Genomic DNA, 13,908 nt, shown 5'->3' on the forward strand with positions numbered 1-13,908 from the left:
TTTTATTCCTACTTTCTAGAGGTCCTAGTGAAGGTCCATTGTAGTAGGAGTCAGTTTCTTCTGTCGACTGTGGTATTTTCTGGAGCAATAGATGTAGTGTATGTAAACTGATATGACTCTCCCAATGACTTTTTTAACAGTTTGAATTAATTCCATATCAGTAAGGAAGGTTCTATAAAAGATGAATTTCTGTGAAAAATTCCTTGGCTGAACTTTCCAAAGCAAGACTTGAGAAATTTCAACTCTCTTGTGTGCTGATCACCAGTTAACTTCAATGGAAGACTTACTTTTAAATCCCTGAGGCTGCTTTGAACATGCACCTCCTACCTCCCTTGCTTCTCCCCTCCACCTCCAACCCATGTTTCTCTCTCAAGAAAAAAAGTAGCTCCAATTTAGAATTGAGACTGTATTGGTCATGGAACTAGTTCCTTGAGATTTCTGACACCAAGTTGGGAAAAATCCTTCCAAACTGGAGAAAGATATGAAGATACTTTTTGTTAGAGTTTCCAGATAGAAATGGGTAATTGCTGCAATGCAAATGAACTGATGTGGTAGTTAGTTAGTTTTTCGAAGCAGGGAATGGTTTAGTCTCTTCCAGTCTCCTCTCTCTGGAAGACGAATTTGGCAATGGCTGAAATGCAGGAAACGTGGAAACATTTATGCTTTCTTAAAAAATCAGGATCTGAGATTTGGATCATACATAAAACACCTATCAGTGCTTTTTTCCAATTTAACGCTGTCTGATCTGACTAGGTCAGAGACTATTTTGGTGGGTAGATTAGGAAATACATAGGTAGTATTATCAGAAACAAAGGAGACAAATAATTCAAAATATCACAGTCCTTAGGAGAAGTAATCATGGGAAAAGCACAGCTGGTGTGCACTGGAGGGAGAGAGGTGTCTTGGGGTTTTTTCAAAGCTTCATACTTAGGCCCACCCTGATTGAGCTGTAGGAAAATGACAAGTGTTTGTCATAAGAGAGTCCACGGTTGCCTTTAAAAAAGCAAAATGAAACAGAAGAGAAAAACGAGAAATGTGCCACTACTGTAAAAGAGTATTGGCTACAAATACAGTTCAAGCTGGTCCTGTAAATAGTGATGGATAAATCTAAAAACAGGAGAGGCCCCACATTTAGGGGAGCAAAACCAAGCCCTTCAACTTATCAGGATCTTATAAGTTGCAACTGTCTCAAAAAGAAAGGGAAGTCCAAAGAGCTCCAGAAAGCCTTGTTATATTTTTTATGTTGTAAGCCTGCAAATAAAGATTGGTACTAAAAAATGCCTGAGCAATTTAATTGGTTAGACTAGTGCCTTTGTGCCACTGGCCTGGCAGGATACAGAATTTTGTGGAACAGCTTGCAGGACCACTCTCTACAGATGTCAGCACCTTGGGTGATGTCAGCTTAGAAAACATGTAACATGTATGCATAATGTCTGGCTGTAAAGGAATCTGAAGGAAATCTAAAACTTTTTGGAAAGACCATAATTCCCAAATGAGGGACATGGGCATGCCTCCACGGGGATGGAGAACTCACTGGTAGTAAAACTGGGCCAGTCAATCCACACAACACGGCATTTGTAGTATTACTAGGAAATAAAATAGTTTTTCAGACAGCGCTTACACTTTTGGTCTCAGAGGAGTCTGAGATGTACCTGATGCCCATACTCAGGTTTCTGAGTGTAATGTGGCCACAACTTGCTCAGATGAACCTGTTCCTCCTCTCAGAGTTAGAGATGCTCCATGTGGACTCCCAAGTGGAAGTAGAAGAGTTTCAGCCATTACATACTCACCATTGTCCTCGAAGCAACTGAGAGAGAGAAAAGAGATGATTTCCTGACTTACCATTCCCTATCTCTAACAACATCCCACCATACTTGTGTAACTTAAAGCAACCCTTCACTGGTTGCTTTCTGTCTAAAATGATATTCATATACAAAGGGATAGAAAGGCTGTGTCCAGATTACTGTTTTGGTTTAGAGAAACAGTGTACATGCACTGGTTGTCCCTGTTCCCCAGGAGCTCCAGATGCATGGCAAATGTGTTATAACCCCTGATGAGGAAATGCAAATCAGATGCGTACTGAGCATCTGTATTAAACCACATGCATGGTGGGGATGTTCCATCCAGGGGACCAGACAAAAGTTAGTATGAGGTAAAACCCTCAAACTGCTTTTAATGAGGGGCCTTATCACCAATTGCTTTGATTTATGGATCGGTCCTATTATATCAAGGTATTTGATAATGTATGTAGACATAGCCAGAGCTGATTGGTACAGTTCATGTGGAACATCAATATCAGGTTCCACTAATTGTCCACTGGCAGGAAAACAGATTTCTGGGGTCACAGACTCCTTTCCCTTGTTCTAAGAGACTATACTGTCTTGATGTTATTAATGGTTGAATTTAAGGATGAGTTAATTATTTGGATAAATTCCATGCCTGTGTAACTGAAGCTGACTTTTGAGAGTTGGTGAGTAAACCTTTCAAAAGGACTGACAACAGCTTTTTCATGAACAAACAACTGAACAGAGTACTGCAGCTCACTACAATGAATCTTGTTAATTAGTATCAGAAAAAAAAATCACAGCCATATAACAGACATAACACTGCCAGCCTGAAGTACAAGGTCTTTAAGGTACATTAAAATATAAGATTAATCGAAAACAGTGAAACATCTTGGGATCTTGATATTTGCTTTCCTGCTTTCAAGTCATTAGGGTCCATTTAATTCACAGTTATTATCTTTTCTCTACAGTAATGTGGCTTAAAATTATTGTGTTGTTTTTTTTTTTTTTTAAAAAAAAAAGGTGATGTTGTCTCATTTGTGTTTTCAAAAGAAATACTAATGAAAAGGCCAAAATCCTGACAACACTGGAGACAACTCAGCAGCATCATATGGTCTGCCAGTGACTCAGACTGGACCAGTGCCCTGACCTCATATCCCAGCTACAACAAGTTACAGTAAGCAAAAACCCCTCTCCAGTGCAAGTAATAGTTTGTTCAAGCAAGTGACTCCTGCTGGCTGCTTGTGAACAAAAGGGGCAGACTGTAAATTTTCCTCAAATTTTCCTCTCTAGGTAAAGACTGGAAAACTTCTCTGTGTGGAAGCACTCTGCACAGACTGAAGTTAAGAGCAGCACTTGCAGTAGGCATGAGCAAGGAGAATTATGGGAAAGATGGGCTGCGGTCACACAGCTAGAATGTGAAGATTTCTCAGGATGAAGAATTAGTTTTAATTGAGAATAATTTCTGTTACCACCTAGCTGCTGAACGCGAAATCTCCTACTGCCTCTTTCCTAAACAAAGGTTCAGGCAGAATTATCCAGGCCATTTTCAAACCCCCAGAGGTGCCTGCAGGGCTTTGGTGAAGATGCTGGTGCTGTTTGCATCAGCACAGGAGTGGTGAAGGCGGCCCCTCTGCCCCAGAAGGCTCCGTTAATTCCATTCACTCTCCAGGGTACTTGAATTAGGCATAAGTGCTGAATGACTTTCCAGTGAATGGACCCAGGCTCCTCAATGAGCCTCCCTGTTAGGGAGACGGGAGGCAGCTGACATCTCATCAGTCAGCTCTCTAAGCTGGGATTTGGAGGAGCAGATCACTAGCCCACTATATCCCACTTCTCCAGCTTCCCTGGGGAGCTTGATGGCCAGGAGGAGTGCTCTGTGCAGCTGAGGGTAGTTAGAGGATTTACACCCTGGAGGAAACACCTTCCTTTTTCTGTAGAAATATGTGTGGGAAAGGGCTAGTGTCCTTTTAGGAGAAGAGAGTCAGCTAGGGATGGCATGGTAAGTAATTCACTTTGACTTGTTTCCTTATGTGTGTGCTTTATGCTGTATTTATTTTAACTGAAAGAGTTGTGTTCCCCCTAAAGTTGAGCTGTGACTTTGCTCGACAGCAAAATAAGAGGAAAAAGTATCACTTCAGGTTTTAAGGGTATTAAAACCCTGGAATTACCTGATATAACCATAGTAACAAGCTCTCAAGTAATGGCAGTTGCTCATATTACCATAGAAACGGGACTTAAAAAGTGGAAATTACCTATAATTTATCTCTGTTGCTTACAGTGACAATAATATAACATGTATTTTGTGAAAAATACACACACATTTTGCCTATGGTAACTGTCAAGAAGTTATTCAAAAATTATTTAAAGATATTCAAAAGGTGCCATTTATTACTTTGTTGCCATGGTTATTTTTTGTTATTAGTCCCCACAAGAGTGACATACCAAAAAAATGGACTATTTTAATAAAATGTAAAATTTTGTAGGTATTGATATAACACAAACAAAAGATGAAGTCAGATTGTGTTAGTCTTAAATAGGCAAAAAATGTCTGTTGTAGTTCTCAATAAATAATAATTTTATATCTGAGCAGACGTGTATTCATACTGTGCACCTGCTGAAATGGCGGTAGGTGTAGAAGACCACAAGTTGGTGGCACAAGACCCAGACAGGTACAGGTATTTTCCCTGGACATGTGTGGGAAGAAAGGGGAAGAGAGTAGAGTGTGTGGTGAAGCTGGAGAAGTGAAAATGAAGTACAAAGCCAGGGTAAGATTAGGCATCTTCTTGCTCCTATGCTTTTTGGAGTAGCTGGTGAAAACTGAAAAGGAAGACGTTGCAGTGATTCATCTGTCAGCTTGAAGTCATGCTTTGTACCTCTCTCTCCTGCCTGTGATGGGAGAAGATGCTAGGACATCAAAAGCCACAGTCATCCAGACATTAGGCTGATTTAGAAAACGGAAGGAATAATTTTAACCTATTAGTCTGTTCCTTACATCTGTCTTACCTGCTTCAGAACATAGACTATTGCTTCTTGGTAGTCTGAGATGCTACAGCCAAGTTCTCAGGTGTTTGACTTGGGTTAGGTGCTGGAGAGGTTTAAATCAGAAATGCATTTTCTTCCTCAGCTTTTATGTGTAGTACGGGGAAAACCGGGGGAGGCGCGCTCGCAGGTGCTGGGGAATGGTCTGGAGTAAGCTACGCGATCTCAATGTGACTATGGAAGCTTCTCGTTTATTAACAAAGAAAGCAGTGGTTATATAGACTATGCATATGTTAATCACGCGCCCCGATCGCACTTGTGATTGGTCCGTAGGTTTACATAGTCAGAGCCGTGACCGCCCCCTCCCCTCCCGGATGTAGTTTTGCTTCCCGCGAAGCAGGCACCACGAGGTTCTTTGTTCTGCTCCGTGCAAGGGGAGTGCAAGGTCGCTAGCTCTGGGCTTAACCCTTGCTCAAAGCCTGGGTTGCTCAGACTGCTCAGTGACTGACACAGGATCGTGCCCCTTCTCACCCAACCAAACCTCTACATTTATGCACATGGATTAGCAATTTCAGTAATGTGTGTTTAGTTTCATTTACAGTAGGGACAGTAAGATCTGCTGTTTATATCGGCAGAGGGTAAATTAGTCACTCTCCCTGTATTTGTTGGCTGAAGTGAGAGCAAGCTGAGTGTGTGCAAATCTGGCAAGGCTGGATGGCAACAGGGCAAGTGGGCAGAGGTTGTTGTGGACAGTGAAGAGGGAGGACATGCGTGTATGTGCATGCTTGTAAAATGACGGAATTTCAGCTCAAGAAATTGATGATTTGCTTCTCTATCAGCAGCGCCCTGTTCTACAGGGGAACTCTTAATTAAAAAAGCTGAACGTAGCCAATGCCTCTCGACTGCTGTAACAGTTTGTAACAGCAGGGAATGAGGTCTGGTGGTGAAAAAAGAAAGCCTATTCTTGTTGTGCAGCCCTGGGCATATAAGGAATCAGACTTGATAGAGATCATGTTGTACACAAGGTCTCTATAGGATGGACAGCTCTTCTTTAAAGCAAACAAAAATCAAACTGCACGCCCTCCCCCAAACCAAAACAAAACCACCAACCAACAACTCCTGCCCCAAGCATCTAATGTCATGGGGCATTAAGCAAGCATGTATGGTCACGACATTCTGTACTACAAGGTGATTCTTGTTAGCTGCGCTAATGCTGAGAAAAATAAGGGACTACTGTTAATTAGCGTTATATAAGTCTTAGTAACAGCTAGTTAGAACAGCAAGATTTCACCCTTCCTTTTAACGTCTACAGATCTGGGGTTACATTTAATTGAATTCCTAAGGGAAGGAGCATTGGCAATTATTAAAATTATTTAAACACAGTTAAATAATGCCATTAAATAACTATATAGCAGCAGACAATAGGAAACAATAGTGACCAAAATACATTTTCATGGTAGAATGAAAGACTCAGCTTTGATAATAATTCCTCCAGCATTTTATAAACTGCTTGTATTTATGTAGTAATGACAAAATATGAACCTGGACATATTTCATTGCAGAGGAAATAAATGAAGCCAAGTCAGAGGAGGCTTGTGTTTAATCATGAAATGTGCAACATTTGGCTGTAGTGAATTAGCCATTTGTCTTACTAATGCAAAGCTTTGCGAGAGCTAGAGGCGTAGTGGACAAATTCAGTGGTTTTGCGTGTGTGACCTCTAGGGACCTCGGTAAAAATTCTGCACGGACACAAAAAGATCTGGTTTCAGAGTTCCTCCTTGTATCTTAGTTAATGTGATCCTGAAGTTGCAACCACACCTCCCTTCCCCCTCTGTATTGTTAGCATATCAGTCAAAGAGCAATGCATGATTTGAGTCGGAAGAAAATGAATAAGGCACAATGAGGTTTTGTTGTAGGGTGATTTGTCATATGGCTTCTGCAGATAAGAAATCCACAGTAGCACTTATCAGAGTTGCAGCATATCTCATAATTCATAGTCTCCTCTGCGTGTTTAGCAGGGCTTGCTTTGCTGTAGGGCTTGTCTTTGTGTAAAAGGGTGGGGTAAGAGAGGGAATATTTTCTGGGCTTCAGTATCTGAACACTCAGAGAACTTTTTTCTTTCAAAAGTGAATGTTTTGATTAACTCATTTCTTCTTTCATTAACACAAATCACTTTTGAAAAAGACATTAATATTTGAAGCCTTCTTAGATAGGAAGGCTGCACTGATATTAATCTTTTCATTTGTATAACGCCAGTTAAATTATCAGTATTCCACTCCATCAGGCTTTCCAGAAATCCATTGTGTGCTGTTCATGTGTCCTGGCAGTACCAGTTCATTTTTGACTGAATTAAGAGCCTGTGAATTCAGTCTTGTGGATCCTGCCTACCTGATTTTGTTAGGAAGGGCATTTCTGCCCAGATGCATATCTTTGTCTTTCTCTTTTGCTGCAGCTGGACCAGCTCAGGTCAGAGGCTGCCTTTTGATTTAAATTAACATGTTACTTAGCAAGTGTATATCTTTAGGATGGAAATGTAGCCATTACTGTGCTTTTGCCACAACTGGTGAGAATAAAGAGATCGGGAGACCAGGTAAAGTTTGGATGGTGGAATTGTTAATGTTTCAAGTGTACAAGCTGCAAAATGCTTGAGTTTCTGTCTATGGAGCCTTTTCTGGCAGTGTGTAGAGTTGAATTACTGAAGAGTTGTGAGTTTTGAGGACTGTGAGAATTACTGTTGGATATAAAAGGGTCTCTTACTTGTGAGGTTGCTGGCATTATGGGGAATAATTGCAAGATCATGGATACAAGATACACCTCTGCCTTCCTTCCTTAAATGGCACATTCTGTAGCATGGCTGCAGAATTGCTGGATGCTTCAGGTCCTGGTATAACCTAAAAGATTAATTCCATCTTCATGTTTGTGTTAAAGAAACTACATGTTATACTCATAAAAGGTCTTGTGGCACATTGGGAGGCACTTTTAAATTTTTGTGTTGTGGCCATGGAGTGCTGTAATACAGCATTGCTGTTGCTAGTAACAAGCTGTAAGCTCTGTACTAAATCTGCAAGGTGTGTCACGACTGACCTTTGTCAGGATTGCTTGACTTTCTTGACTTGCCTTCTAGCTTTGTTTCACTTGGTTTAGCTATGACAGCGGTTTCTTTAACTGACTAGGTGTCTATGGCTAATTTTTTTAACACTTCTTATCTTTGCATGGTACAACCTTTTATATAAATAGCATTAACAAGCAGTTGTTCTGAGCAGAATCAGAAATTTATTACACTAATGTAATTGATGTAGTGTAAAGAAGAGGCCTTGACCATTGGAGATGCAGGATGTGGCATAGAGGAGTACTGGCGTAGGATAATAAGAGATGTGTCTTGGCTAGGGATGCCCAACAGATATTAACAACTTGCCAATCATTGGTTAAAAAAACGCAGACCTAGAGCTGGATAAAACTGACTTTAGGGGTAACAAAGAGAATAAAGTAGTAGTATCTAACATATGTAAAAGGCACCACGTATAGTAAACTTAGAGGCAACATGGAGCTGCAGACTGATGAAGGAGGAGCAAAGGAGTGAAACTGTGTTAGCAGGCATATAAAAAGGACTCCAAGTGGATCCTGGAGTGCCGAAACAAAAAAAAAAACAAAACCACCAACATAAACATTATATTCCTCCTGGTGAAAGACTACAGATACTCACAGGTTGCCATAACCCTTTTTCCCTGCTTCTGCCAACCCCAGGGTGAAAACACCAATGTTAGGAATCAGAGGAGCAGTGGAGGGTTAGCATAACACCAGAAAATGGGGTACAGACTAAGAACTTCGTGTGTTGCAACTATCATTGAGGCTCTTTCTGTATTCTAATGGTATCAATATCCTTTCCTTTTTTGTAGCAACCAGTTCTGGACTGACAGTGATCAGACTTAAAATTTCAATTGCATTAATAATAAATTCTTGACTTTAAACATAGAATTTATTTCCTCACTATCCATAATCAAGATTTTGAGCATGGCAGTATGTCCTTCCTGCTGTCAGAAGTGTGGACAAAAAGCTTAGTTTTAAACCTGTGGACAGATTTTTTTCAAATACCTGAGGGTGCTTATGTCTAGCTGTGGCTATCCAGAACCCCAGTTCCCTGTTTAGCTTCCTGAAGGTGACTTTAATTACTTCAGTTCAAAACCTGCTGCCACCAAACTAGTTTCCTCACTTAGGTGCCTTAACCTAAATAGTGTGAATATGCCCTTTAGGAGGCACAAAGCTGCACAATGGATACCTGCATGAATCTGTGTGGAAAATTTTAAGTCTTTAATCTGTGAGTATATTTTTTGTGTTATCTGCTTAAAAGGTATTTCCTTGGGGCAAAGACTCAAAGTACTCCTTTGCATTATTTCTAGTACTGCTGACTGATAGAAGTCTTAAGCAGAACAACCATATAAATATGTTAATCTGAATAAGGATGACTTTTGTTTGTTGGAAGGAAAAGATACAGTGGATACAACTTCTTAGTGCTGTCTCAGAGCTAATGGTACCAATCTTTGTTAAAAAATAATCTCTTAAAAAGTACTGTAATTAAAACTGAGTGGGTATTTTATATAATCCACCCTGCTTAGAGCTCTATTAAAATATGAGTGATTATGAGGATAATTAATTTAAAAAAAAAAAATGGATTTTCTACTCGCAACTTTGAGAAGCCACAGTAATCTGTTGTACAAATTTTGTTCTTTTGGGAGGCCAAGGAGAGAAGAAAAGCTCTTTACAGATGGAGGAAATAACAGGCTGACTAACCTCGTTCATCAGATGCTGTGACCTGATGGGTACCCACAGTGATCTCCCAAACAGTATCCTGGTGTTCAATACAGATTTCCAAACCTTCTGACCCTTTGGCCACTACCATCTTCTGAGTAACCTCCAGAAGATCACAGTCTGTCAAAACCCTTGGACTGATATTTGGTTGCTAAGATCAAGCTTTAGAAAAACCTGAATGAAGCCTGGAGGTTTGTTACTCAGCTGACTGGGGCTGAGACTTGGGTTTGAGCCAGCCTTCAGCATAAATGTCCCGGAAGGGGTCTCAGTGCCAGAATATTTTACGTGGATATAGAGTCCAGTTCAGAGCTGCTGATCCTGTGCCACTAGAAACTGAGGGCCTGCACACTAGGGGGAAAAAAAAAAAGTAAAACTGGAATAGAGCAATTAAAAGGAGGTTTCCAGCAAGCTCACAATGAAAAGAAAGGGGCAAAGGGAATCTAAGAAGATGAGAACTGAAAGCAAAAGAACTTAAAATATGAAGAAATGGTCCCATTCTTACACACAGTGATAAAGAGGCAGCACAGCTGTTCTGGTAATGAACCTAATTCAAATTCAAAATTTGGATCGTCATAAAGTAATGCATCTCAGATGGACATATCTTCCTTGCCTCAGTTTGATCTTCTCATTTAACTCAATTTTCCTTGCATAAAGGAAAGAAAACATCTGAAGGAGGGTTAAAATAGCAGGAAGAAGAAGAGGAAACATACTCTACTGTGAACAAATCCTTGCTTTTGTAGTAAAGCCTCTTTTCAGACAAGCAGCAAATGTGGTACAGATGGATACACAGCAGTATAGTGGAGCTCTGTGGCCCTGGTGAAAGGCAAGATAGGTGTTTGAATAATATACTTGCTTGCTATAACAATTTTCACTTGTATTCTGTAAAGAAGTGTTGAGAAGATGGAAGTTCCTCTTGGACAAAACAAAAGCTGCCTGCAAGTGATGCTTTCACTTGTCTGGTCTGTACAGCCTGGGTTGTGAAAGCTGGAACAGTGTAATGTTGAATAATCTCAAATGTTTTCTATATTCTGTTTTTCTTTTTTTTTTTTCCTGGCTCTACCAGAATCTTGCTAAAACCAGGTGTTTAACTAGTTGGTATTCACACTGGGAGCTGGAGATGTTTCTATCTAACAGATTTGGGAATCCCCAGGTCTCTTCAGTTCTGTCCTCAAGTTTAGGTCAATCCACAAGGTACTAAAGCACATACTGGACCTTAAGTTGGAGATAAGTAACTACCACACACTGAAGTCATTGAGATTATTTTTGTGGCTAATATGAAACATGGGCATTGGCTTTTTTTGACTAAGCCCTCTGTGTTTGCACGCAGTTGTGAATAAACCAAAATCCTTGCAAGTTTCTCAAAATAAATTTGTGTCAATATTTTGAGTGCCACATTGTAACATGCTGTTAAAATGTGTTAGCAGCCTCAAAACAATGCAAAGCTACCCACTGTCTTAAAAATGTAGTGTACTGGCCCTTCGTGTGGCTAAAAATAATTATTTTGAAAGAGAGATGATTCCATAGGACAAATAGTCATTGCATATGATCTAATTATCCTTTTTTTCCTAACTTCAAACATGGAAAAGACCAAAAAATGTTTGTTGCATAATAATGTAGGGCGTTGAAGTTGATGGAGCATCTCTCCTATGAGGAAAGGCTGAGAGAGCTGGGAATGTTTAGCCTGGAGTAAAGAAGGATCAGGAGGATCTGATCAAAGTTTATAAATACCTGGAGGGAGGGTGCAAAGAAGATGGAGCCAGGCTCTTTTCAGTGATGGCTGGTGACAGGGGAAGAGGCAATGGGCACAAACTGAAATGCAGGAGGCTGCCTCTGAACATCAGGAAACACTTTTTTACTGTGAGAGTAACTGAGCATTGGAACAGGTTGCCTAGAGAGGTTGCAGAGTCTCCATCCTTGGAGATATTAAAAAAACTGTCTAGACACAGTCCTGGGCAAATGGCTCCAAGTGGCCATGCCTGAGCAGGGGGATTGGACCAGATGATCTCCAGAGGTGCCTTCCAGCCTCAACCACCCTGTGATTCTGTGGTTCTCCCGTATTTACCATATTTTAGAAGTCCTTGGAGAGCAAAGACGGGACAGTCTTGAGGCATTTGGGGCGAGGGGGTGTGTGGTTTTGGTGGTTTGCTTTGGTTGGGTTTTTTTTTGTGTGTGTGTGGTTCTGTTAGTGTAAGATGTTTTCTACTAGACTGGGGCTAGGCAAAATGCCTGTAAAAAGAATAAGATGTCAGAAATTCCTGTCCTCTGGGAGGGGATGGGGGAACATTTCTAGACATAAGCTCAATCAAGTGGTCTCAGGTCAATATTGTGTTCAACATTTATTTCCATTGGCACAGATGAAAATTGGGTTAGTATGTAGGAAGCACTCATTGGGTCCCACTTTGGAGAAACCTGGTTTTTGTCTTCTGTTTTGCTATTGCAACTAAACAGCAACCCCCCTCCAGATGCAGATCCTATAACTGTTGTGCTGCTGTTGCATCAACCTATTAGTTTACAATCTGGTTGTTAAGTAAGTACAGCAAAAAATAATTTCTGCCTCCATATGGAAAGGTGTCCAATGTCTTATACTTTTCTGAGAACTACTTTTGTGACCTGGAGGCAAAATATCAGCTTGAGTGGGTTGTTTGGTTGACTCTACTCCAGCGCTTTCTGTGAGAATAGAGAAAGCAGTGGAAGCTCTGCTGGGCACTGTCAGATAAAGCCAAAATACAAATTTAAGTTAAAGGAGTTGATCCAGCTCTGTGTTCACTTTGAAAACACAACCTGAACTTTAAAAATCTGAATAAAAATCCCTCTTTGATTCCATTTTTGGGGCTTTTAAATAATTTCACTCTTCCCATTGTAGAGTGCCTTCACGAGTGTCCCTGGTGTCTGCATTTTTCCCTCTGATTCTCCACTGATGGACAGTATTTAAGTTATGCTGAACTAGAGAAAGTGATGTCCCAGGTGACAGGCTGACCCTGGAGGTGGTGGCAACTCTGGGATGAGCCCTGAGGACACCACAAACCAGCAGCAGTGTGGTTGCCTTATGGTTCCTTCCCCATCCTTGCTTTGTTTTCAGAGTTTGATTTGACCAGAGCCTGCCCTTAAAGGTGTGATTCACTGCTAGTATCCCCATATGCCCATAGTCATTCTCTCAGCTGACTTTTTAAGCAGCAGATGGTTTACATAGTTGCTGCATCCCCATACCAGATTTTTTACTACCTTAATGTTGCACATTATCTGTGGAAATCTGGTGAGGATGATGATCTCTAGTGATAATTGACATTGAACTTCTGTGACTCTTGTTGCAACTGTGGTATATATCTAACTTCCAGATTATTTTTACCTTATGTTGTTTTCTGTCCCTGTTCTATTTCACCAGAAGCACAGGGCTTTAGAACCAGATTTTTCTGATGACTATTTTCTATGACTCCAACAGGAGCAAGATCAAAACAAACAAGAACAAAATTATTTTTTTTTTTTTTTTGCAAAACCAAAAGGAAGCCCTTTATGTAGAATTCAATAGGCATCACAGTGCTGAAAACTTTGACATCTTATTGGACACTTTATTTCCCATACTTTAGCTGTGACGAGTTGTGCATCAGGTTCTCTCTGTTTGGTCTATTACATGGTGGGGAACGTCATCTAGATCTCATATCCCCTTTATGATTAAATATCATGAAGAATGGTATTTCTGCTTGTATTCAACTGTACTGCAAGTCTTTTCCAATGCATACAAGATGGAAGTTGACTTGTCTCGAAATCTTGACATTTGAGGGTGCTATATCAGAATGTGAACACTATAATTTACTGTTTGTACCGTACACTGTGAAATTCATCTAAAGTACCAATGACTTTTTAAAAATATTGTCTGTCTTGCCCTTACTATTCCAAATACCTCTGTTTAAAAATCACTGTTTTCTTCCATGAGATTTTCTTTCACCAATGTAGGCTACTAGACAGATATGAATTCAAAATATGACTTCCATTCCCAGGGCCTTTTAAAGTAGTGTCCCCAGTCAGTTACTGGGAATAAATGTAGAAATACGATTATCTTTCACAACACTTAGTTTTGGTCTCATAGAATTAGTCTGTTTAGATGTCATTGTTTACTAACAATGATTGATTACTAAATTATTTCAAATATTTTTATATTTTGAAAGAAAATGTTTTGATAAGTTTCATTAGAAAGGTTCTGAGACTGGGTATGTTTCTTGAAAACATTTTAAATTCTGTGAATCAATATTTTCTGATGTTCCCTTGGAAAAAGCTGCTTGGTTGGCATAGTTCTTTCTTTAACTCAGGTTTGGCTAACAGGGCTGTATGTGGCTTGCCA

The sequence above is a fragment of the Nyctibius grandis genome, chromosome 1 (genome assembly GCF_013368605.1).
Source record: "Nyctibius grandis isolate bNycGra1 chromosome 1, bNycGra1.pri, whole genome shotgun sequence".
In the NCBI taxonomy this organism is placed as follows: domain Eukaryota; kingdom Metazoa; phylum Chordata; class Aves; order Nyctibiiformes; family Nyctibiidae; genus Nyctibius; species Nyctibius grandis.